This window comes from Paralichthys olivaceus, chromosome 24, assembly GCF_024713975.1.
Source record: "Paralichthys olivaceus isolate ysfri-2021 chromosome 24, ASM2471397v2, whole genome shotgun sequence".
NCBI lineage: Eukaryota > Metazoa > Chordata > Actinopteri > Pleuronectiformes > Paralichthyidae > Paralichthys > Paralichthys olivaceus.
The window spans coordinates 8472880-8496459 of NC_091116.1; the positions used below are offsets into that span (position 1 = coordinate 8472880).

Sequence of the window (23580 nt, forward strand, 5' to 3'; positions counted from 1 at the left end):
GATAGAAAAAAGTTCACATTCAAAGATGTTTTGTTGTGTAAATAGATTTTTCACCCCTTCAAACCAAATGGTTTGTTCCTTTGCAATATGCATCTGAAGACAAAAGATGCACGTGGTAGTTTCAGATGATAAAATCTATTGTCAGTAGATTTTAATAAACAGAATGTAACTACTTCTCCAGCAAACTCTGCATTCATTAATGTGTGTTTCTTTTTGTGCAATACCTGAGGCAAATACCAAGTACACACAGGAGGAAAGAAGCCCCATTAGAAGTGCACACTGCCAAGCCAGCAGTGGTCCACCACTATGTTGGCCACTGTGTTACAAAGCCACTGAGATCAATAAAATGAGCTTGTGCAGCAATGAGAACTGCTGAGTGTGGAGATATTCCACTCTTTATTATCAGGTAAAGACATAATCTCTCATATGAAAGCGTTAACACCTTTCAAAGGGACTATTTGTTCAGTAGAAAGTAGCTGCAATAAAAGTTGTTTACAGCAGCTTAGAAACTGGGACACTGTTTCTGACAAGACATGTAGTCGTTAAAATTTCAGTGGGTGAGGGGGATTTTTCAATGTTGTGCACATGGCAAACAAAACTTCAGTCATGTGCATTGTGTTAAGATTGGCAGCAGAAATTACTGAGGCACATATTTCAAAACCTGGATACAGAGGACCAGATGGAAGGCCTGTGCACATCAGTGACAATAGCAAATATTCCGGAGGTGAATTTCCATGCACCTGACAATTTACATTGAGCGCAAAGGATAGAACAAATAAAATCAGGCCTCAGGAGGAAAAAACAAAGTGGTCAACATCAAGCTATGATCTGCCTTTGCATTAACAAAAGCATACAATTAAATGACAACTAAACTTTATATCAGACGGGATAGAGGAGGAAGTTGTTCTACTGCTTCGAAATGTGAAGAGAAAGGATTTTAAGTTGTTTGTGTGTTTGTTTTTTTTACAGTGAGCAGATGCAATAAAGAAGCTAATTGGAGGACATTTCTGTTTGGATGTTTAAAATGTTGAAACCGCTGGTGTGCAGAAGAAAAATACAGCCAGGCTCAGTGTCACACGTGGGAGAATTACAGCAACAGGTGAGAAGCTTTGATACTGACTTCAAAGTATGAAGCATGAGGATATTCTCTGGCCTCTCGACCTTGACACCTGTGTTTAAAATCTGATATCCTGTGTGATACAAGATGAGAGTTTTACATTGGAAACTGACAGTGCGTGTATCAGGATCTCAGGAGGGGCACCTGCTGTGAACTCCCATTAAAAGAGCTGCATTATTTCTCACACTAAAACTCTGAGGCTTGGCTGTAACTATGAAAAATGAAGAAACATTACAGCAGTAATCTTGAAGATTAACATTTTAATGAGGACTCCAGTATCCAATATTAACCTTGTGAACTGTGTAAAGCCATAATCTTAATGGATTTTATTGCAGACCTCCTTAATATGCTGTTTAATTTGCACTCCCTTGTATTCTAATCAGCAGAATAATCACAAGTATATTTGGATGTTCTTGCCTAATAAAAACATTTTTCATCACAGTTTAATTTGACCTGCTGACAACTGCTACCTGTTGTAATTATTTAGAACACGTGAGTCGGAGTAAACAGGTCGGGTCAAGGAAAACGCCCGATCAATAAGTCAATATAAAGCAATGCACTTATGCTGATCGTCCAATAGGCGACTGAGTGAGGTGGAAAAATTAGGATTTCTGCAAGAGAGCTTCAATTTAAAGCAGATGACAGAGTGGGTGGAAAATCACATAGATCACTGCAGAGGAAAGAGAAACACGAAGGAGGAAAGTGATGCACAACACCTCAGATAAAATATGTCCTCTACATGCACCATCAGAAACACTGTCACGTATCTATCAAGTGGCGCTATCTCAGTTGTTATTGGGAAATATGAATCGTTTACAAGGAACAGACGGTGAGTGTGCAAAAAAAAAAAAAAGTCCATATTTATTGTGATGTATCAATATATGCATCTGACTCAGGTAGGCGAAGGCTCCACTGTTCAACTCGTTTTACATTTCTCCTGTATTAGCTTCACTATACTGGCTTCCAGTTAAATCCAGAACAGAATTTAAAATTCTCCTCCTGCAAGGCCCCTAATAATATGGCACCATCATACCTTAAAGAGCTCATAGTGCCATATCACCCTACTAGAGCACTGTGCTCCCAGAATTCAGACTTACTTGTCCCTAAAGTATGAAAAAGTAGAGTAGGAGCCAGAGCTTTCAGCTATCAGGCTCCTCTCCTGTGGAATCATCTCCAAGTTCCACTTCGGGAGGCAGACGCCCATCTCTAAGTTTAAAGGTACAGTGTGTAGAATTTTGTGACATCTAGTGGTGAAGTTGCATGTTGCAGCTGAATACCCCTCACTTCACCCTCTCCTTCCAAACATGAAAAAGAAACTGTGGTAGCTTCAGTTATCATAAAAACTCAAAAGGTGTTTAGTTTGTCCAGCCTGGATTAATGTAAAAAACATGGCGGCCTCCGTAGAGAGGACCCCCTCGATGTAAATATTAAGTATTTAAATATAAAGGACCTATTATGGGGTAAAGAAAACTACAATTCATACAATTTAGATGAAATGAACTAGTGAGAACATCACAAGGATTATTCTGCATTAAATTTCTGCCAATAGATGCCTTTCACCTAAATCTTACACACTGGACCTTTAAGAGTCGGCTTTAAACCTTCCTTTATGATAAAGCTTATAGTTAGAGCTGGTCCAGGCTTGTCTAAGACCTGCTCTTAGTTCTGCTGCTATAGGTTTAGAATGTCGAGGGACACATGACACATGGAGCTTTTCTTTCCTCTTCTCCCTCCTTATCACATCAAATAACTTAATGTCACATCAATACATGTTACTTACTTGACTTCTTCTTCTATCATATCCTGTAGGTTTCTAGATTAATCTTTTCCCTGTTAAAGGTTTTTTGATAGTTTTTCCTTACTCTTGTTGAGGGTTAAGGGCAGAGGATGTCACAGCTTGTTAAAGAGACAAATTGTGATTTGTTATTATGGGCTATACAAAATTTGATTGATTGACAAGCCCTCACTGCCATCTCAGGCACATCACACACAGATGTGCCTTGTAGGATTCAAAGTTGTTCGTTGCAGTGGGCGAACGTAGTCAGACACCGGGCAAATACCTTCTTTGCCTCTCCGTTGCAACGCCTCTGGTCTCAGCATATATTTGCCACCCTTACTAGAAATTGCCATTTTACAGACATTGCATGGGAACTACCATGTATCAAGTTGACAGAGAAACTGTCAGAAAATAGGGATCATTAGTAAATTAAAAAAAGGAATAAAAGGCCATCGTTACTGTAATTATGTCAAAGTGAGTGTTACATTCCCCTGAGACTCACCTGGAGCTGACATTGAAATGCCAGACTTGTGCACTGCTGCACACAAAGAATCTGATTTGCTCTAAAAAGCTTTATGCTACTTTCTTTCCCTCCTTTTCTTTAAGGGAAAGATGGGACCCAGTAATTATGGCTTAATATCACAAATCAGGTTTCAATGCTCCTGATTAACATGTACGCTCCACTGAAAAGTATAGAGCAAAAAGCATTATCAGAATTCGTCCAACATATATATCACAATTAAATAAATTACAATTACACAATCAAAAAGCTGAGACCACTTTCATACTGAATGGGAAAGTGCTCTGACGTTTTTCCCACCCTATGCATGTAGGACATGAACAAGGATACAGTGGTTTTATAACTTCTATATCTAATGTCTTTCCTTCAAGTGCAGAAGGTTAGTTGCATTTTCTCTGACGTAGATTTCACATGCAAGATGTATTAGTGGTCTTTTGAGAACAAGCTAAAATTGATGATCGTGTGAAATATATTGAAGACGTATCTTTCTTCACAAATGATTATGTCCAAACAGAAAGTAGAAATAGCGCAGGACAGTTTTTGGTGACAAGCTGCAAAGCAAGCTGTGTATAAAATACACATATGCTTGGTTTTCTCCATCTGAGCAGTACAGATAAGGGACAGATTATTATTTTCTTTCAATCATGTTCCCAGATATCATTCTTGCCATGTCGTTGTGTGTCCAAGGTTTAAGTGGAAATATGTGACCCTCTCTCTTCTTCCTCAATGGACGGTTGAGATCCAGCCCTGCTGCTTATGTCAGATGCCAGCATTGATAAAGCCAGAGGCAAGATGGCAACTGTCCACCCTGGAGCCTGCATTTTAAAACGTCTCCTGCCTGCAGCCTTCAGATGGGTACGAACTGCACAGAAGAACTCTGTCTCTCCATCTTTTAAAATTTGGTCAGTTTTTATCTTCAGCTTCTAAAGGTTTTATTTTAATTGTGTTCAACCTAATATCAATTTACTCAACTTAAAATGATTTTCTACACAACAAATGCCCCAAAATTTAAATGCTACTCAGCCGGATCCAAATCAGTCGACAACGTTTGCAGCACCACAAATGAAGCCATTAGATGTCACAGACCTCAACACCAATGCAGCCGCTCGGTAAACATCTTGAACGCGCCCTCGAGCCATGTTTCACGCTCTCATCCAATCTCAACACTGCAGATTCTTTATCTGCAACAAACACCTGGTTACTGAGCCTTCAAAAACCTGCATCAGTTACCGAAAGGTGTCTTTTGGCATCGCATGCAATTCAGTGGCAAAGAGAATTTAACAGCAGAAAAGAAAGCGAGACTCGCGTTCAACCCTTTCACAGCATATTAAGGGAGGTATACAGAATTAGCTTTCATGGTAACTGATGGAGGAGGTCACGAATGCATAATAATGAGAGCCTGGTCAAATATTTTCTTGCAGCTCCTCATCAACCGAATATTTTCACCATACCAAAGTAAGCATTGAATTCAAATTGCACAATCTGCATTCAAGTAAGCTTTTCCCAGTTTGAGGACTTAATAAAGTTAATGGAGTCCTTCCCTCTGGTGCGGTGCCATCTGCTTTTAAAATATCAGCCATTAAGCTTTAACTATGAGCCTGAAAGTAACATGTTAACGATGCACTTGCTATTGATTCTGATGCAAGCTTGACAAAGGCACTGTCTCTCCTAACCCTGTAATCCCCATCACAGTGAACCTGCTTTGAACGAGGCGCTGCATTTAATATGAGGTTTTATTCATGGAGGTCTGTCTTAGTTATAAAAATATAAAACGTTGTAAGTTGACGTGCATTTCTTTTTCGTCCAGAGAAATTCCTATTCTTCCAGTTTTGCATTCCATTACAAAATACACATTCAACATGGTCAACATTCTTTACATTCGTCTGCAAAATTTCAGAAAAAATTCAGCATCACCGTCCTCATGGAATAAAGGTGGCTAAAGAGCCTTAATTCAGGATCAGCCCTTTCATCTTCCTGTTCAAGAGGTTTTCATTAATGCTGTTGAGAGCACACTCAAGCTTTACTGAGGTGGCTGTCATACATCATCATATTATCCTACGTTGCCTTGTTACAACATGTGGGCAAAATCCTCCAACATAAGGAAACAACGTGCCAAAGCAGACCACACAGTTTCTCCCCTGCAGTTTTCTCTGCGTTGTTCCTTCACTTTACAGAAAACCCTCCTCTCTCCTCCTCTCACTTTGATTTACTTTCTCCTGTCATATAGGTGCAGCTACAGGGGATATGTAGTGTCTCCTCGCATGTGTGTGTGGCTGTGTGTTTGTGTGTGTGAGTGGGTGGGTGGGCAAAGTATTGCTTCCACTTTGAACTTTTCACAACGATGGCCAAGCAAAGCTGTGATCTATAATTCAACTGCCATGAGACCTGTGTGCACACAAGTGTGTCTCTGTGTAAAAAAGCCATGCAGATTATAATTAATGAGAAGATACTAAACCAAGACCCATTAGTTAGAGATTTGTAGAGGTAGATAGTCGCATGCAGAGCGATGTGGATTCAGTGTTTAAATAAAGTAAAACATTAAAAAACAGAATTCTGGTAGATTGCATGTGGTAAGGGAGTGTATGTGTGTGTGTGTGTGTGTGTGTGTGTGTGTGTGTTGCAGAGTGCCAGTGGAAGAAAAGTCCTTTGAGATTAAATGATTTATGAGGGAACAAATAATAAATCTGAGTTAAAGTAGAAGTCAGAATTGATTTATTTGAAATTGGTCTAACTTAATTTGATATCAGAAAGACAAACCTGGAAGACAAGGGTTAAAACACTTTACTGCACTAAAAAGAGAAATAACTGGACATTTCTAAAGTCTCACAAAATAACAACTTGAGTTGTGAATCTTGAAAAAACAGATTATTTCTGATGTACAAACAAGAGGCATTGGATTAAGACATTGATTATAATTAAGGAGTGGTGTTGGCATAAAAAAAGTGGATATATTCTGCAGAAGAAAACCATTTCTACATGTGGTGAGTTCTATATATTTTGATTATTTTTGAAAATCTTGATAACACGTTGAAGGTAAGTGGAGGTGTGTAGCATTTTAAAACAAAGTGCGTTTTTTTGTTTCAAATATTCCCTGATTTTCTCTCAAGTGTGTCCAAGTCCTATCTCATTATTATATTTCGTTTTTTTGTCCTCTCGATAACACCCCTTTTTCTCTCCTTTCCCTAAATGAAATTCTGCTCACTGGGATAATCACATCTCTGCCCACAGGAGGTAGAGAAATGAAACTTGTGGAAGATCTTTTACTTTCTTTTCTTGTTGTTCAATGTAAAGGAGTTATTGGCCTACCAGACTGTAGTTTACTGTGTAGTGTGATTTCTTCTTCTCTGGGTATTTTCTTCTACCATGTGGAACCTGCCTTAATAGGAAATGTGAGACAAATTAAATAGGTGAGATGTAACTACAACATATATTGTTGAATGCAGTTTGTCCTGCATAAATGTGGTGAAGATGCATTTGAGAGTCTTGTCTTATCTCCGACGCACAGACTTAATTACTGGTGTGAGTCCATGTGAAAAGCACAATGCAGAAAAGGTGCTGCTCCACGTGTACTGGCAATTATTTTGTACTTCAGCGCTTGTAGACAACCCACTGAAAATGTTAGTAGCAGCCGTGACGATAAGGCGTCAGCTGCTGTGGACTGATTACACCTTCTCCGTCTTTAAGATGGAATAAACAGAGGTCAAACATTAGCCATCTTGACATAAAGGTCAACTTCGCGCTTAGAGTTCAATAACTCGTGTTTTCTTTCAACTCACAGTGTGTTTGACTTAAATCACCTGAAGTAAGAGCACTAGTGTTTTTGTGTGTGACTCAGGAGGTAGACTCGTCCACTGATCAGAGGGAAAAGTTTGATTTCTGGCTCCCACAATCCACAGGTCTAAGGATACATCAGTATGTTTTTGTTTTAAAACCTCCGTGCACAGAAGTGTATAGATTCTTTGACAAGTTGAAACTGAAACCAGCCCATCTACGGCAGACGACCCTAAACAAGATACAGATGAGTCCACCTTCGTCACGATGCCCTTCCAGTCCTACTATCCATCTATTATAATAATTAAAAAGCAAATGTCTGCCTCATAACAGGCCTTCTGCGTCTGCTGGGCTCCATAAATTGGATCAATGATGATAACTGTCACACTGACTGTATGAATGGGCGAACTGTAATGTTTAGAAGTGCTAGAATAATATATATTAGTGTAGGTCATTTACCATAAAGCAGCCATTTTATATTTAATTGACAGTAATCTATGTTAATTACTAGAATTTCACCATAAAGTGTAGTCTTTGTTTAATTGAAAAAAGAAAATGCCACTTTCTGAAAGTTAATTACCTTTCAATTTTTTTATTTTGCGACGAAAATGCAATCCGTTGGTGAATACAATAATGAGACAGGTTTGAAGGTGGGTGATTTTTCATTTTAAGAATCTATTAAAAACAAAGATAAATCTTTCTAGTCCTATTTTGCAGCCTTGTGTAATTTTTGTCAAGACCATATGAAGCCTATTCAAACATTTTTTTTGTCGAACTCCACATATCAATATATTCCAGCCCCCTCCTCACTCTCCGAGCATTTCCTGTTCCTCATAATAAGACGCTTTACTTGGGAGAGGGTCTCAGATCTGGCTGGCCATGCTGAGCGCTGCTCATCGGCCAGGTGTCATCGCTTTACACCAGCGTTCAGAGACAAGACCCCTCACTGTCACCAGCTGCTGTCCTCTAATCTCTCTCCTCTCATCCTTCCCTTTTGTCTTCACACTTATTCTCACCCACCTTTAGTCTGGTTTGTTTCACATGCTCTTTTTCACTGCTCCAATTTTTTTTCTACTATACAGTTTTCATATATTTCTACTTTTTCATTCTTTCCAATTTGAGTTGAGGTTTGTTAAAGAAAAGTATGCAGCTCTTCTGGTAGGTTTGGTTTTACACAAATGCTAAAGGTCAGGAGTAATCAATGTTTTTTTTGGAGAGTTGAACTGAAAACACAAACTTTCTCAGACTACTCCCAACTATCCCTTTGGACAGTTAATAATTATATGCTATCACTGACCATGTCTGTGGGGCAATGCAAGTATAAGGACATGGAATAAAAAAATTAGCTCTTGTTGATAATGGATTATGGTAATTTGATGACACTTTAATATTTATGGATGCACCTTCTACAAATGAAATTGGTGCTCCATGCATGTATATTTAAGATGGAGTATTCACAGATTTTTCTGACCGTGCAATTGACAAAGCCCATAAACAAATAGTACAAAAAGAATAGCAGAAGGAAATTGCATTTGTGCTCATCATTGCTCGGAGCCACCATATTTTTATTCCTTCCTCATATTCTACAGAGTGAGCTCTGCTAATTTAGTCCTGTTGATCCCTCAGTGCTTCCGTCTGTGGGTGTGCAATCATAACAAGATGTGCGCATCTATGTCCTGATAATCAAGGACATGAAACATGCTACAGCCACAGAGATTAGCTGAAACATACTTTACAACAGCTGTCGTTATTTCTGCAGCACATGGGAAACCATGTTAGTGAGGCCTTGTTTGAGTTACAGACCTTATAGACTGAGGGCATTGTGGTCTCGAAGGTCTGTTAGAGGGTCAAGTATTGGTTAAGTTACTAGTTAAGTTAGCTAAGTTAAGTTAGCTTAGGCTTTTAGTGCATGCATTCTGTCAATGAGTGTCCTCACAAAGATAAAAGAACAAGTGTGAGTGTCTCAATGACAAGCTACAATCAGTAAACGAATAACAAACATATTTGGGCAGGTATACAGTGCTGCCTTTTTGTGAATTCAAGAATAATGTCAAAAATACGAAGTTAAATCTGCTGTCAACTCGCAGTCTCTCTGCTATCATTCATCGCATCCGGCATGTATCCTTCTCATTCTATCATCTCTTCTTCTGGCTTTGTGATTTGGAATCATGCCTGGTGGTAAATCAACACCAGACTCCAGTCATGAAACTGTAACCCTCACCAATAATTTACTTTCTAGGCTTGTTAAATAGTGGTGTTCTAATCAGTGTTACCAGCTGGTGTCAGACTGATGTGCCATATGGGAAGAGCTCGGATAAAGAGGTGAAATGAGGTGGACGAAATCTTTTTAGTTTAGTTTATTTGTCGAGCAAGTTCAAGGAGCATTACAGAAGTTTTAAAAGAGATTCCTTCCTCTCATGTGTCTGCTGGTGCAATAAGACCTAGTCCAAGGTTGCAATGACATAGACATAATTTTTTTTCTAATGAAATATGTTAAAAGACAGGTTTCCATATATAGATTTTCTTGTTCCACATTGAGAGAGTGAGGAGAAATGGCCGACCACACCCTGCCCAGAACATCAAGGAAAATTGTGACATGCATCACAGTGAATTTCAGTTTAGGAGGAAAAAAGGAAAATAAGATAAAAATGTTCAGTCCTGTCTTCTCACGTTTGCTCTAAGCTTTTGGGTTTACCTTTGCAGACACCAATGTTTGATTTGAGCAAATACAGAGAACAAAATGTCGGAATAAGACACGTTTCTTTGTGGCCAACACAGTTTGTGACTCCAAAGATATCGATTTTTACATAAATATCTGGACTGAGCAGTTTCCTGGTCAACAGAAAAATCTTGCCAGCTTGAGCTTCTCTTTTCCTTCTCCATCTCTTGGTACAGGGGTCATTTTCTCATGCAACAGATTCTGAGTGTCCAGAGACTAAAGAGTGAAATAATTGCATTGCGTGACACAAATGCAGCTGAAACTATGAGGTCTGACTGTCTGCGTGAATGTTAAATTTACTGACCATAGTGCAAGTACAAGCTAGTACAAACGAATACCTGCCAAATTGCGTTACACACACCAATCCACTACCACAGTCCCTCTATATCCAGCTTGTTGACACTTCTGAGTGACTTATTCTAAAGTCCTCTCCGTTGTGGATTTATTTAGTTTGCAGTAATATAACCATTTAGATCTAAGGCTCCCAAATATACACAATGCTTAGATTATTGTAGAATCTCCACTGTGTCTACCAGCAGCACCACATTAACATTTTATTCCTCAGCAACTCAAACAAGCAGATAATCTGTACATTTAGTTGTGCATCGAATCAAAATTATCAAGAAAATATCGAGATATATCAACATAAATGTCCAGTGATATTTGTGTCAATATGCGCTCAACCAAGGAAATTCTTGTTTGAATGATATTACACTTTTTATCCAATAATTGGTCACAATCAAAATACAATCTGCATGTAATCTCTAGATTAACTTAATTTGTCCTGTTATGATTTTGGGCCTCAATTAATTATAAATAAGCATTGGTAAATATTGGATTTTGCATAATTGAAGATAAGGTAAAATAGCAGAGGAGAGAATATCCCACTAACCGCCATGTTATCTGAAAAACTACAGGCAGAGGCAGTGGGTGTCTCCCAGCCGAGCCGAGTGTAGTTATAGTTCCCCGATGGTCTTGTTTGTAGTTTGATTACAGTGTGCTGATGTCCGTATCATTGACAGAGAACTACAAAACAAAAAAACTATGTCGCCGAAATGTATTCTCTCACAAACAATCATTAAAGCTCAACTGAACATTAACAAAATTAACACCCATGTCAATGTATGTAAGACATTGTACATAATATTCCCTACAACGTATCCAATACTTTTTGAGGCCTTAAATACAGATCATTGAACTCTTTCAGGATCCAGCAAGTAAACAGCCTGATGAATGAAAACAGACAATTGGTCAGCCTGCTGTTTACAAAGACTACAGTGCATTTGGAGGTGCAGGTAGTCTGTCCCTCCAGCTGCTAGAAAAAATGAAATAATTCTGCAAGGCTAATGAACAAGACACTTTTCTCCTCATGAAGAACATCAACCAACAATCGACCAGTGAAATTGGAGCCCACAGCTCTAGAGTACACAAAGTCTACATACAGCTCTACATATAGCTAACCCTATTTACGGCTGTTAACTTCTGGCTCAGTTCACACGTGAGGAAGCTCCTGCTCATTACTTCCTTCCATTTTATGTCAGCCATGAAAATAATTGATTCCCCAAAGACAAGAAACCAGTGAGCAGCAGCGACTCTCCAATTTAACATTAAAGCTGAGAAGAGACTTGATCGAGTGTCAAGTGGCAGCGTGGATACTTTGAAAGTGAACCTTTGAATGTGAGATACTCGAGGCTGGTTTGTCCAATGTAGAACTAATGTTTCTACTGGTCCAGCTGGTTGAAATGCCATGAGTAACAATAATAATAATAATGAAAAGAAGAAGTGCATTCTGGTCTATTTTCTTTTCTCAGTCACCAGAACACACTACTTTCCATGTGAACCTGCGTTATTGCAGCACAAGTCTCACCTCTCTATGCATGCTCTGAAAATTATAATACATTCGATATGTCTGCCTTAGCCTTGAGCAAACTCAGAACAGTGTGGGGGCGGATCATGTTTTCCTTAAAACAATTTGTTGTGAAAAAGTGGAAACATAATTCAGGTGGCGTCCATGTTTTTTGCTTCTGCTTATTGTTATAAATAACCTGGAGCCATTTTAATTTGATTCAGACCAGGTTTTTGTTTGCAGGATGTCAGGAATCTACTGTTAAGTTAATAATCAATAATTATGGCCTCTCGGTGTAATTTTACTCATTAATTTGTAAATTGTGAAAATGAAAAATTAGCCTCCAGCATTTCTGTTTTATTTTCACTCTTCTCACAACGTGCAATTTCTGTACCCAAACCCCCATCGGTGTAGCTTCCAGTCAATAACAGCAGCTTCAATGAATATGAATTTCCCTTCTGCTGTGATCCTTTTTATTGTGAACCACCTGGGCTACTAAAAATATTCACCTTATGATGAAGGTGGAGACATGGCACTGCAGTTTTCATTATCACCACACTGACTGGAGCAAAATTTACTATTTGGTTATTTGGTTATCAACCAGGGGAAGCAGCATATTAAATCTCCAGACTCTGATCAGGCAAATTCAACAGGCAAGTGCATTCTTGAACGGATTGGTGCTATGGAAAAGGGCTATGAGACCTTCATAAACAACATCTACAAACTCTCTTGACTCTGCAAGGACAGCCACACAATAAAATGTAAGTGATTGTGGTTTGATCAGCGCTGCAGGCTGGAATGGGTTCCTGGCAGGGCTGTGCTGAAGTGGCCAGAGAACTCAGGGGGGGAGAGAGATTATATTTGTGCTACTGAAACATCATAGATTCGAGATACACTGGGCTAGATAGTTGTATATGTACTCGAAAAAGCTCCCTCTTATCAGCACCCATTTACTTTAGTCAGGTTTGCACCACATTTATTTTGGTGATGTGTGAACAACACTCTGTTCAAAGCAAAACCAAATTGAAGCAATAAATATCTTGTCAGATTGGTCAACACGTTCTGTGGGGTGACAGGATTTCTGGACTTATTTCTCCTTTAGTATGTTTGCCACCTTGTGTAATGTTGTAATGACCTTCTACAACACAGTGGTGGCATCAGTCATTTCCCAGGGACTGGTCTGCTGGAACAGCAGCATTTCAGCTGCGGACAGGAAGAGACTGAATAAACTGATCAGACGGGCCAGCTCTGTCCTGGGGAGCTCTCTGGAACCAGTGGAGGTGGTGGGAGACAGGAGGATGTTGGTCAAACATCCCATGCAGGACTTTTTAACAGCACTGAGCAGCTCCGTCAGTGACGGACTCCTTCACCCCAAGTGTGTGAAGGAGAGATTCAGGAAGTCCTTCCTCCCTGCTGCTGTCAGACTGTACAACAAGCACTGCACCCAGTAGACCAACATACACACTCCCACTTACTCACGCGCGCGCACGCACACACACACAGAACCTCATGTACAACCAATGTCAGAAATCTAAGTGCAATTTGTACATGGTAATTTATCTTGTTTAACTTATCTGTACTCTATATTCTTCATTTTTCATGCTTGTTGATTATCTTGCTGTTGCAATGCTGTTAATTTCCCAATCTTGGGACAATAAAGGAATTCTGATTCTGATTCTGAAGACATTTCATCCCAATGACAAGGAATATAGAGGTTCCCCCAAGAGCCACATGGAAAATTAGACACTCAAATAAATACATTTTTCAATATCCTGACAATGAATTTATTTACATAAGGTAGCAGGTTATGTAGTATATTATGTAGTATTTAAATTGTTTATAAAGTATATTGTGCTATGATCTTTTAAGATTAAAGAGGTATATCCCAAGGACTACAGAGTGTAGCAATTGCAGCTCTGAAAAGTATCATCTTTTTAGACTTTAGAAAAAGATTTCAGCACCACAGATGAGTGGACAGCTCCAGCACAGCTTTAGCTCCAGGACATACATCTTGTAGAAAACATATTACATAATCCAGAGTTATGTTAATCCAGGAATAAAGTAAACCACACATTTTGTAAATCCATGTGTAAAAAGACCGGACTCACCTCACAATCCAAAATGTATTTAGCTTTTCTATCACTTTCCTATCAAAAACTCATGTATTTAAGTAAAATCTGTGGAAATGCATAAAAACTTAATCTAAATTCTTTATCATACATCTTTTGGCCAAACAGAGAGCAGCTTGAAGAGGGCACAGCGATCAGGGTCACAACAAGTTACTCCTAAAGAATTAACAGTAAATCTACTGTCAGTGTAGTTTTAAAGGAAGTAAACTCAACACAAGCTAAACGTTTGTATTTGCCATTCAGTGATAAAGAGTGAGAAGAGAAAACATTTTAAATTATTCATTTGAAGCCATAACACTTAGCAAATGGAACCTGGAAGCAAATTTGCCACTGGAACACAACCCTAGTAAATACATAAGTACAGTAATATATATTACCATAATGCCAATACAGAGTATTCTGTGGCTGGACCTGCACCGATTACAAACAGCAGCATATTAAACCAAGAGAGTGGAATAATACCACACTCAAAACATCCTTGCACTTAACTAGACTTATGTTTTCATGGAATGTCAAAGTTTCTCAAAGTAATTTTCAACAGTTCCAAAATATTCAGAGAGAGAAGCTGTGGTACAGATGTTTGGCTATGTTTTAAAATACTTAAATACTCACTAATGTGGACATAGGATAGCAGCAACACCACCAACCAACTGTCAGGCACCCTTTATATTTTCTTATTCTATAGCAGATAATTATTATCTTTCTATTCTGCTGACTGTTCGTCTCCCAACTGTTATTAATCCATTTTAGAGTGAGAGAGGAACTCGTGACAGATGGGATACTTTCGCTCGTGTCCTCCCACTCCGATTGCAGCGACGCATCCATACCGCCCAGGGGGCCATATGTGCTGCACTCCTCCTTGAAGGAGTGCAGGGAAAGGGCATGGAGACACTCCAGCTCACAGTACCCTCATTTCTAATACATCTCCAAACATGCCAAACATGGGCTCTGTCATTATTGGAGACGGTTTTTAACACAGTTTCTTCGACAGTGGGCAGTTTCAGGCTCCACATCTGATTCTGACAGAAAGGTCACAGAAAAATAGTCATGTCTTGTTCTGTGTCAAATAATTAAAGAACAATTTTCACCTTTTATTCCCAGGAAGGAGGGTTTAATGTCTGTCTTTTTGTTCACAATGACATTCACTTTATTCACACTGAATTGACCTAAGATCAAATAGGCAATAATCTACAGCTACTTTATGTTAGAAAGAGCTTTTAGGGAAAATTCTTTGCAGCATGTGCTACTTCTACTGATCTCAACAGCCATGCCCGGTAATCACTTCTACTCTGGAGTGCCACTATTGAAGGGACTCATAATGGTTGTTATCTCAAATGTACAATATCTCAGACTGAAGTGGAAATAGTGGAGGAGAGAGATTGAAATAGTGAACAAGCATCAGTCTCTGCCAGAGTTCCTGCTCTAAATGCTATGGTTAAGATGGATTGGAAGCAAGTAGGAGGTCAAAAGGAAGGTGTGACGCAATCACTTCACCTGAGTGAAAGAAATCAAATGGACGTGTCAGTGAAACACATTTCTTTGGCTCTGGCCTGATGAACCTCACCCAGCCTATAAAGGAGTACATAGCGTTTTAGAAAAGACTGCGAGTTAATGCTTCAGCATGGAAACTGCACCCATCGCTGGTTTAAAGTCCAACTTCCAAATATCAAGGCCATTACAAAATCAGAGTAACATTAATGAGCCTGATTGGCTTCTCAGTCTCATTTCATTAAGAGCGATATGAACCAACTGATCCAGTCAGCTGGGTCCAATTGGCTCGTATCTACTTCCAAAAGCCTCTAGCATTTGGAATCCAGTCACTATTCACAATAAATGAAATATACTGTAACCGAGTCTAAAAAAACGATCTTCTTATAATGATCCACACTGACCCTTCGGAGATATAAGAGAATTAAGAATGAATAGCAGTGATGCAGACAAAGTCGGCAAAGATGTGGTTGCATATTTCTGGACCAGAAGGCGACAGTTATGCAAATGCAGCGTCCTAATCTGTCATTAGCACTCCTCTAAGATTGATATTTTGACAGCATGACAGACTTGAGCCTTCTATTTTTGGGGGATAGCTTAAACTGTCAGACGCACTGACTAAACTGCAGCGCATCAGGAGACAGATTATGCTACAGGGCATTTCTGTATTTAAGCTTTAAGTGTTTTATATAAACCACAGAAAAAATTTCATCCATCAGTTTAAAGTTGCAACTAATGGTTATTTTCATTCATCTGTTTTATTACTCTCTTCCTGACTGAAGGTTCAGTGTGTAGAATTTAGTGACATCTAGTGGTGAAGTTGCATGTTGCAGCTGAACACCCCTCACCTCACCCTCTCCTTCAAAACACTAACCTGTGGCAGCCTTCAGTTGTCAACTCTGGACTACTGTCAAAAACATGGCAGACCCGCTCCTGATGTAAATATAAAGTATTTAAATAAAAAGGGTGAACAAGTCGTACAATTTAGATGAAACACACTCAGGATCACATCACTAGGATTTATTTTAATTCAATTTCTGACAATAGATGCCTTTCACCTAAATATTACACGCTGAACCTTTAAATTAATCAATAAATGTGAAAAACTAAAGGTAGTCCAACGTCTTTTAGTTGTTTGTATTGTGGTATAAAGTTATTAAGTTATTCAAAGAGCTTTTAATGTTAGTCAGTAAAATAATAATATAATAATACCTCCTTTCAACCCAAATTAGTGGGTAAACCTGCTAAAGAAAAAGGGATTGACTCCTTTCCTATTGCCAGTAGAGGATTTTGCTTTTGTTTTTTCCCCCCAGTGATGCATGTTTGATCATCACTGGTCTTGCCATCATTGCATCTTGCACATCAAAAACAATAAAAATACAAATGTAAACCGGAAAAAGTGGAGCGTCAGCGTCGAGACCAGTATGTAGCATGTACCTAAACGACAACAACCTGTCTACCGAAGTTATTTGACCTGAAAGTGAATGAAAATTGTATCCATCTCCACAGCAAACAAAAGCTAGATGTCGGTGGGTCTTTGACCAGCAGAAAAGGGGCTTCACATTAACATATCAGCAAGCGAGAAAACCTATCATCCACCTACCATTACTTCCAGCTGTGCAGTAATTTCCAGCAGGTTTCGAGTTCTCGTTTTCTTGGATGCAACATGACAGATAATACAAATGGCCTTGTTTCTATGTGAACTACACCCCCTGCAGGTTTAACAATTAGTACAACACTTTTGACAAACTACCTTCTCCAATATCTCCTGGCAGAGGCAATTTTAGCATGAAAAAACCATTGAATTCTTTGAGTCTGTCAGGAGCAACTTACACAACAGCTAGGAAGAATGGACGAGATCACTCAACACAGCAAAACACACTGATATATTCAGTATTCAAGAACTTTACACTTCACTGAATGTAGGACGCTTTCTCGTCATTATCTACAACTTTACGCAGCCGTTGAACATTGCATTCACATGTGCTGCCACTGACTAAATGTTCCCTGAGGCGGCCGGCATCTGACCCAATGAGGGCCCTTATTCTCCCTAGCAGATGCAGCCAGCACAATTACAGCTCACACAATTACTACTCCTCACAGTGCACAGCATGCCAGCGGGTTCAGATTCTGTCTAACATGTCTCTCAAACAAATTCAACTCTGCAGGAATGAGGGAATCCTCTTTAGGGGGCAACTTGATCACAGAAGAGAGGGAGACTATGTGAAAGCAGTGTGTATGTATGTAACTAGGGTACCGCTAATATTATGTGGAGTTACTACAAAAGGTAATTTGGCCATTTAAAGTGAATACAGGCTAAATGAGGCTCCAGATTCCTGCAGCAGCCTTAATGCAGATTAATTAAAGTAAGGAAATTCACTTTGGCAGAAGAAATAAATTCTGCTCTCATTGAGGTTTGAGGGATTTGGGGCTATTTGGGTTTTTATGGTCAGGTTCTCAGTCGGAAAATACTCCAAAGGAAAGAGGTTTTTCTCCTCATATTACTAATCAAACCAACAATGCATCCACAGAATCCACTGGCGCAGAATGTGCTGTTTTGGCCCTCAACGACACTCTGCTGACCAATTTCCCTTCACTTGCTCTGACTCACCCAGTTCTGAGGAAGCAGCACACTGGCTTTATTAACTGCGGCACGGGCAGACGGGGACTCATAAAGCTGACGGGTGTGATAACTCGTCGCCTACCTTGTCATGGCTCAGAGAGGAGGATGGAACAAAGGTGTGATGGAAAAGGGCATGAAGCCATCATCCCACAGTGTGCTCAGTGGGTTTCCCAGTGACACCCTGTCGTTCCAGACTTAAAAAGTGAGGGGGGAAAGCCCAGACAGTGCCGGAGTGATGGAGTGCCGGAGACGAACACAGCGGCGATGTACCTTGGTGTTTACGTTGTGCCGTGCACGTCTCTGAAGAGAAGTTTGTTCTCTTGATAGAGGTATTTTTACGATTCGGGCTGTGAGGGACTCTTCTAAAGCCTTTTTTTCTTCAAGAGATGGATTGGTAAGGCGCCATTCCATTCATTTTTAATATCAATGTCATTAATATTAAATCATAATACCATCACTATTAAATAAAGGCATCTATCTTCACCTGCTGAGTTAGATAAAGAGAACATGCTCTCCTCTGTCCCTCTGGTTTGAACCCATTGATGAATCCAGCTCTGACAATAAATCCTTTACACACACTGCATATCAACACATGGTGAAAGGGTAACAACATGCCAATTCAAACATTGCTTTATCCATTGACAACTAATTGTGGTATGGAGGGAAGCACTGCACACTATCTAATCTCTATGAACAGATACTGCATGTTAATACACAAAATCTGTAGGTGTGGAAGAAGATTTTGGGGAAGACAGCCTCCTGGTTTCTAGTTTGACGAATCATGTTATATATTAGACAGTCCGCGTTGCGAGTGTTTCTCCACACTGTGTGTTATTATTTGCATGTGTTCCACTGTTGGTGTTTTCCTTGTTTAACTATTCCTTCCCTATTTTAATTCATTCACATTGTATATCTTACAGCATTTTTGTCTGGAATCTACAGAATTGAACATATTTAGCCAAAGTTACATAACACTTACACTGTTATTCCCTAACGACTCAAACTATTGATTTTGAGCCTGTTGAAATAAATACGATTAAACTTGTGTGGTTTGATTTGCGTGAAGGCTCCGAATAACACGTCCGAGTTTTTTGAATAGCTGAACAGTTTAAGAGGTCACAGCTGGTGGGAGGCTATCATTTCCTATTCACAACTCGGTAAGTTTGCTCGCGGGCACTGTCGACCTCTACTCTGACACAAACTTATTGCTGGTGTAAATCACAGTGCAGCCGCACACCCTGCTCCTGCCCTCTCGCCATGAATATTTTAACAAGTATACATACATACTGCGCTGCCTTACATCGCCTAGAATGTTATTGCTCGCCTGAAGTTATGTTTGAATTATGCTTTTGTCTCAAGAAGTGCAACTTTGGATTTTTACATCTTCCGTGTATGCAGAGCCATCATGGTGACATATTGGATAAAAAAAAAATATCCAAAAGGAATACCTCCCTCACGCACTTGATGTTGTTTTCTCCACGAGGTTACTGGGGACACAGAAGCGACGGGGTGTAGCCACGTTAATGCATCTCTGCTCAAAGACAGATGACACACCTCCAGACCTATCTGTTCATCTACCTCCACAATCAAGATTCACGGCTCTATTTTCCACTGCCCTGTTTGCTAGAGGTGCTCTGTTTTCTTTGGTGTTAAATGAATTAAATGGGCCGGTTGCCAAAAGCACTGCTCATTCCACATACCAGATATAGCATCCCAGGTATATATATATATATATATATATATATATATATATATATATACATACATATATATATTTACACACACAAGTCTGGAGTGCACTCACACGTTGCCAGCTGCATATTCAAAGTAATTGATTTTTGGTTTCAGAGCTCCCTACCATGGCCTCTATTTATAAAAAGGTCAAATGTTAATGTCATGGATCATGACAAAAAAGCATTTTTACTGACTGTGAGTTATATTATGCATTACATATAAATGCCAGTAGAGAATTCCACACTCGAGCGCACAACAAAGTTGCTGAAGAATGTCACGGTGATGAGCACAGTTGCTCTTCTAAATGAGCAAGTGAGCTAGGTGAGCAGCAGACAGCCGAACCCCGGCTCCACATGACTGGCTCCGTCAGCGGCAGCATACGGAGGCCTGGCACTAGCCAGGTGGCTCTTACATCTGGCCCATTAGCTCTCAACCACTGCAATGACTCTCCACGCCACTGAGAGCCTGTTGAAATAATATCATCGGGACCTGTAAGTGCTGAAGGCCACCTTGCCCATCGCCTGCTCAGAACAGCGAGTCATGGCCACAAGCCACATCTGACCTGTCAGCTCTGAGGCCAGATCCACTCCCGAGAGGACTACTTTGTGAAACCGTGATGAATCAACCAGATTAGTAAAAGTAGTAAAAAGCCTGTTCCTCATGACAATTTTAAATACTTGGAAGGGAAATAACCAAAGAGAAATAAAACAATTTGAGACCTTGGATTCTTCAAGGTTGCGTTTCACCATTTATGATGTTTTATGTATTCAGAGACGTGTCAATTACTCTAAAAATAAACAGAGGCAGCTTTGAAGTAATGAGTTCAGATCAGCATTTTGTGTCCTTTGGCCAACTTATAATGGGTACAAAATGACATTTATAGTTTATTTATGTTTCTTTGTATTGCATCTAGCTAATGAAAAGTCATTATGGTCGACTATCTTTTAAATCACACAAGCCAAATAAACAAGTTATCACCTCACTGTCTGTCAGTGAAACTGCACAACAGAGGCCGTGTATCTCTCCAAATACAGAAATAAAAAACTTAGAACAGTTAAACTGCTGAAGCTTAACTAACTTATAAAACACATTTAGTTTTTTTCTCTGAGAACAGTTGCATGAAGTCAAAGAGGATGCTATTAGTGCAGCAAAAGTTAAATGATGTTTTTCACAGCAGCAGCAGAGGTAAATATTATAGCTTTGTCTGGACCCTCATGTGAATTCTGTGTCCCTGTCAGGTCATTGTAGTTAACGCAAACAAAGTGGCCGGGTCTTTGGCCTTTACTTTCCAGCCTCCATGCAGTCCCCTGACTCTCATGGACAACCCCCCCCCCCAGCTCCAAAAGCATGCCTCCTGCCCCGAGCACCGCACAAAGTGACATATTCTATCCATCAAAAGCAGCACTGCAAAAAAGTGCAGGGATTGCAAATTCATCATGCATATGATGTTCGGGCTGCAGCACATCCGCCTACGTTAACCCAGGAGAACGACAGAGGAGGGGAGGCGCTTTGAAGATGGATTATCAGATCACGTCACAAGAAAAGAGGCTGCTATGAGCAAGCACCAATTTCAGGAGAAGGCACTCAGAGCGAGTAGAGTGTGTGGGGAGAGGAATACAGATGCTCAGTTGCTATGAAGACTTTATATACGTCAACAGAAAAATACTGTGTATTATTGCTGTCTTGTATTTGTGACCCCGAGCTAAAATCTAGTCTTTCTTCTCATCAATCAGAGAAAATAGATGTCACGGCCTTAAAATCTGAAATTATAGTGCCACTCGCATATTCGCAGATAAGTGGCAATAACACAGATGAATTTGGAATTTGGAATATGGTGTAGGCAATCTATTTCCCTTGAAGCTAGGCAACATTTGGCATGTTGAAAATCTTCACTTCAGCACCGTGCTTTACGACGCTAATTCTATTGAGCGAAAAATTAAATGCATAATTCAGGGTTGAACAGGCTGCCCCATTCATTTCACAAAAGGGGACCGAGCCAAAGAAAGGAGAAAATGGTGATCCGTTGATTTTTCCTTGGGCTTGGTGAACACTTCAAATCTTAAGCGATGAAAAACCACAGACAGAATATATGCACACAGAACAACAAACCTAACAATTCCAGGGACTTGTGATCTCGAAGAAATATGCACAATCAAAACAAATACGCGCAAAAAAGAATTCGACATCTGCTTGAACACCTTTCCTCATCATCCGGCTCTCTTTGGATATTGCTGTTGCTGTTTCTTTTACACAAACATGATTTCAAGTGGTAGAAATCAAATGTGTTGCAATTGTGAAAAGAGATAGTCCACTCACACTACAGGATCACTTGGGCAGATAATTGACCCTGCAATTGTCTGAAGGGGTAAATCACACCCAGAATTATCCTCTAGTGAGGCGCCTGCACTGATTCATCATGACTGAAAAAACTGAAGACGGTAGACGTGAGATGATTGATTTTTCTCCTGCTGGCAACTTCTCTGTAAAGAACAAATAAAATTTAAAAAATCCTTTTTTGTCCTTAAATGACAAGACCTTGCTAATGAAGTTGCTCCTAAATAAAGAAGGACCAGCGTAATGACTGCCTCACTCTCTTGCCAAAAACTGCATTACTGAGCTCCTAATGGTTTCCCTCGCCTGGAAAATAAAAACGTATCTGCGGGCGTGCTCCCAGCAAAACTGAATTAAACCCTCCGAGAGGAACTGTGGGTGGAAACTAGAGAGTCCAAATGTGTGTGTGTGGGGGGGGGGTGAGGCTCAGCAGATACATGACCCCATTCGCAAAACCGGGGGCAGGGGTGGCCATTATCATAAACTCTCAGAAATTAACAACAATCCATGACATCCAAGGTTAGCAGCTCTTTCTCAGAGGTGCTTTTCCTTCTCAAGGACAGCGTGTGGGGGAATGTGCAAAGATGGCTGTATTAGCAGTGTGACTACACAACTCTATAATGCTACCAAAGACTGGTCCCACTAATTTAAATCCATTGAAAACTGCAGAAATGAGAGATGAATGAATGAATGCAGATATGCAAAGCATCACTTTTTTAAACATGTACGGTAAAAATGAAACGATTTCATGTTCTGCATATGAATAATCTGAAGGCTGCCTGCTTTCCTCATATTAAGAGTGCACACATTGTAATTTTATGAATGAAACCGTTAACAAAAGGTAACTATGAAGTTAAAAAGCTGAAGTTATTTCTTACTTTCTGAGCCAGAAAAAAGATGAAAAATATATCACTCGGACATTATGTTTTTAATTTATTTAATTGTTCTGCATATTTCCCAAACATTTCCTGCTAGCCTCCTTGGCACAATGTCCGAGTGAGCCCATGTGAGAACACACACAGAAAATGTCTGTGTTGTTTGTAACACATGACGGATCTGAAACCCGAAAAATAATAATATTAATCAAATTAAGACGTCGCCGAAGATTTCAACTGGTAAAAAAAAAACTACAGCTTATGTGCAAAAACACAGAAGGAATGCACATAACAGTTACAAATGTCCCAGATACAAAGTTTTCTCAAACATGACTATCAGAGTGTAAAGCAGTTATAGTGGGCAGATTTAAACCAAATGGGATTCAGATTTACTCATGTGAACCCTGAGGCCACAGCTTCGCAACCTTTTCAGCAACAGATTAAGACCTGAGGCTGCCGATGCTGATGCAAAATTGTCGGATTCCTGAGAATTGAGTTGAACTTAGTTAGTTTTGGAAACAACGACCAGAGGCCAGGTTGCAGACTTTCTTAGAAGCAGAACTTAAGCGTGAGTGCAAAGGTCGCAAAAGTTTATATATATGTGCACTTTTAAACGGATGTGGAAGAATTTAAGTGACCTTGTGTGGACT

The 23580-nt window shown here is 39.7% G+C and overlaps 1 protein-coding gene across 1 annotated transcript in view; it reads right to left on the reverse strand.

Annotated features, from left to right (window-relative positions):
- Positions 1-23580, reverse strand: part of LOC109638873 (interleukin-1 receptor accessory protein-like 1) — a 251122-nt gene that overhangs the window by 225475 nt on the left and 2067 nt on the right. The window lies entirely within an intron of this gene.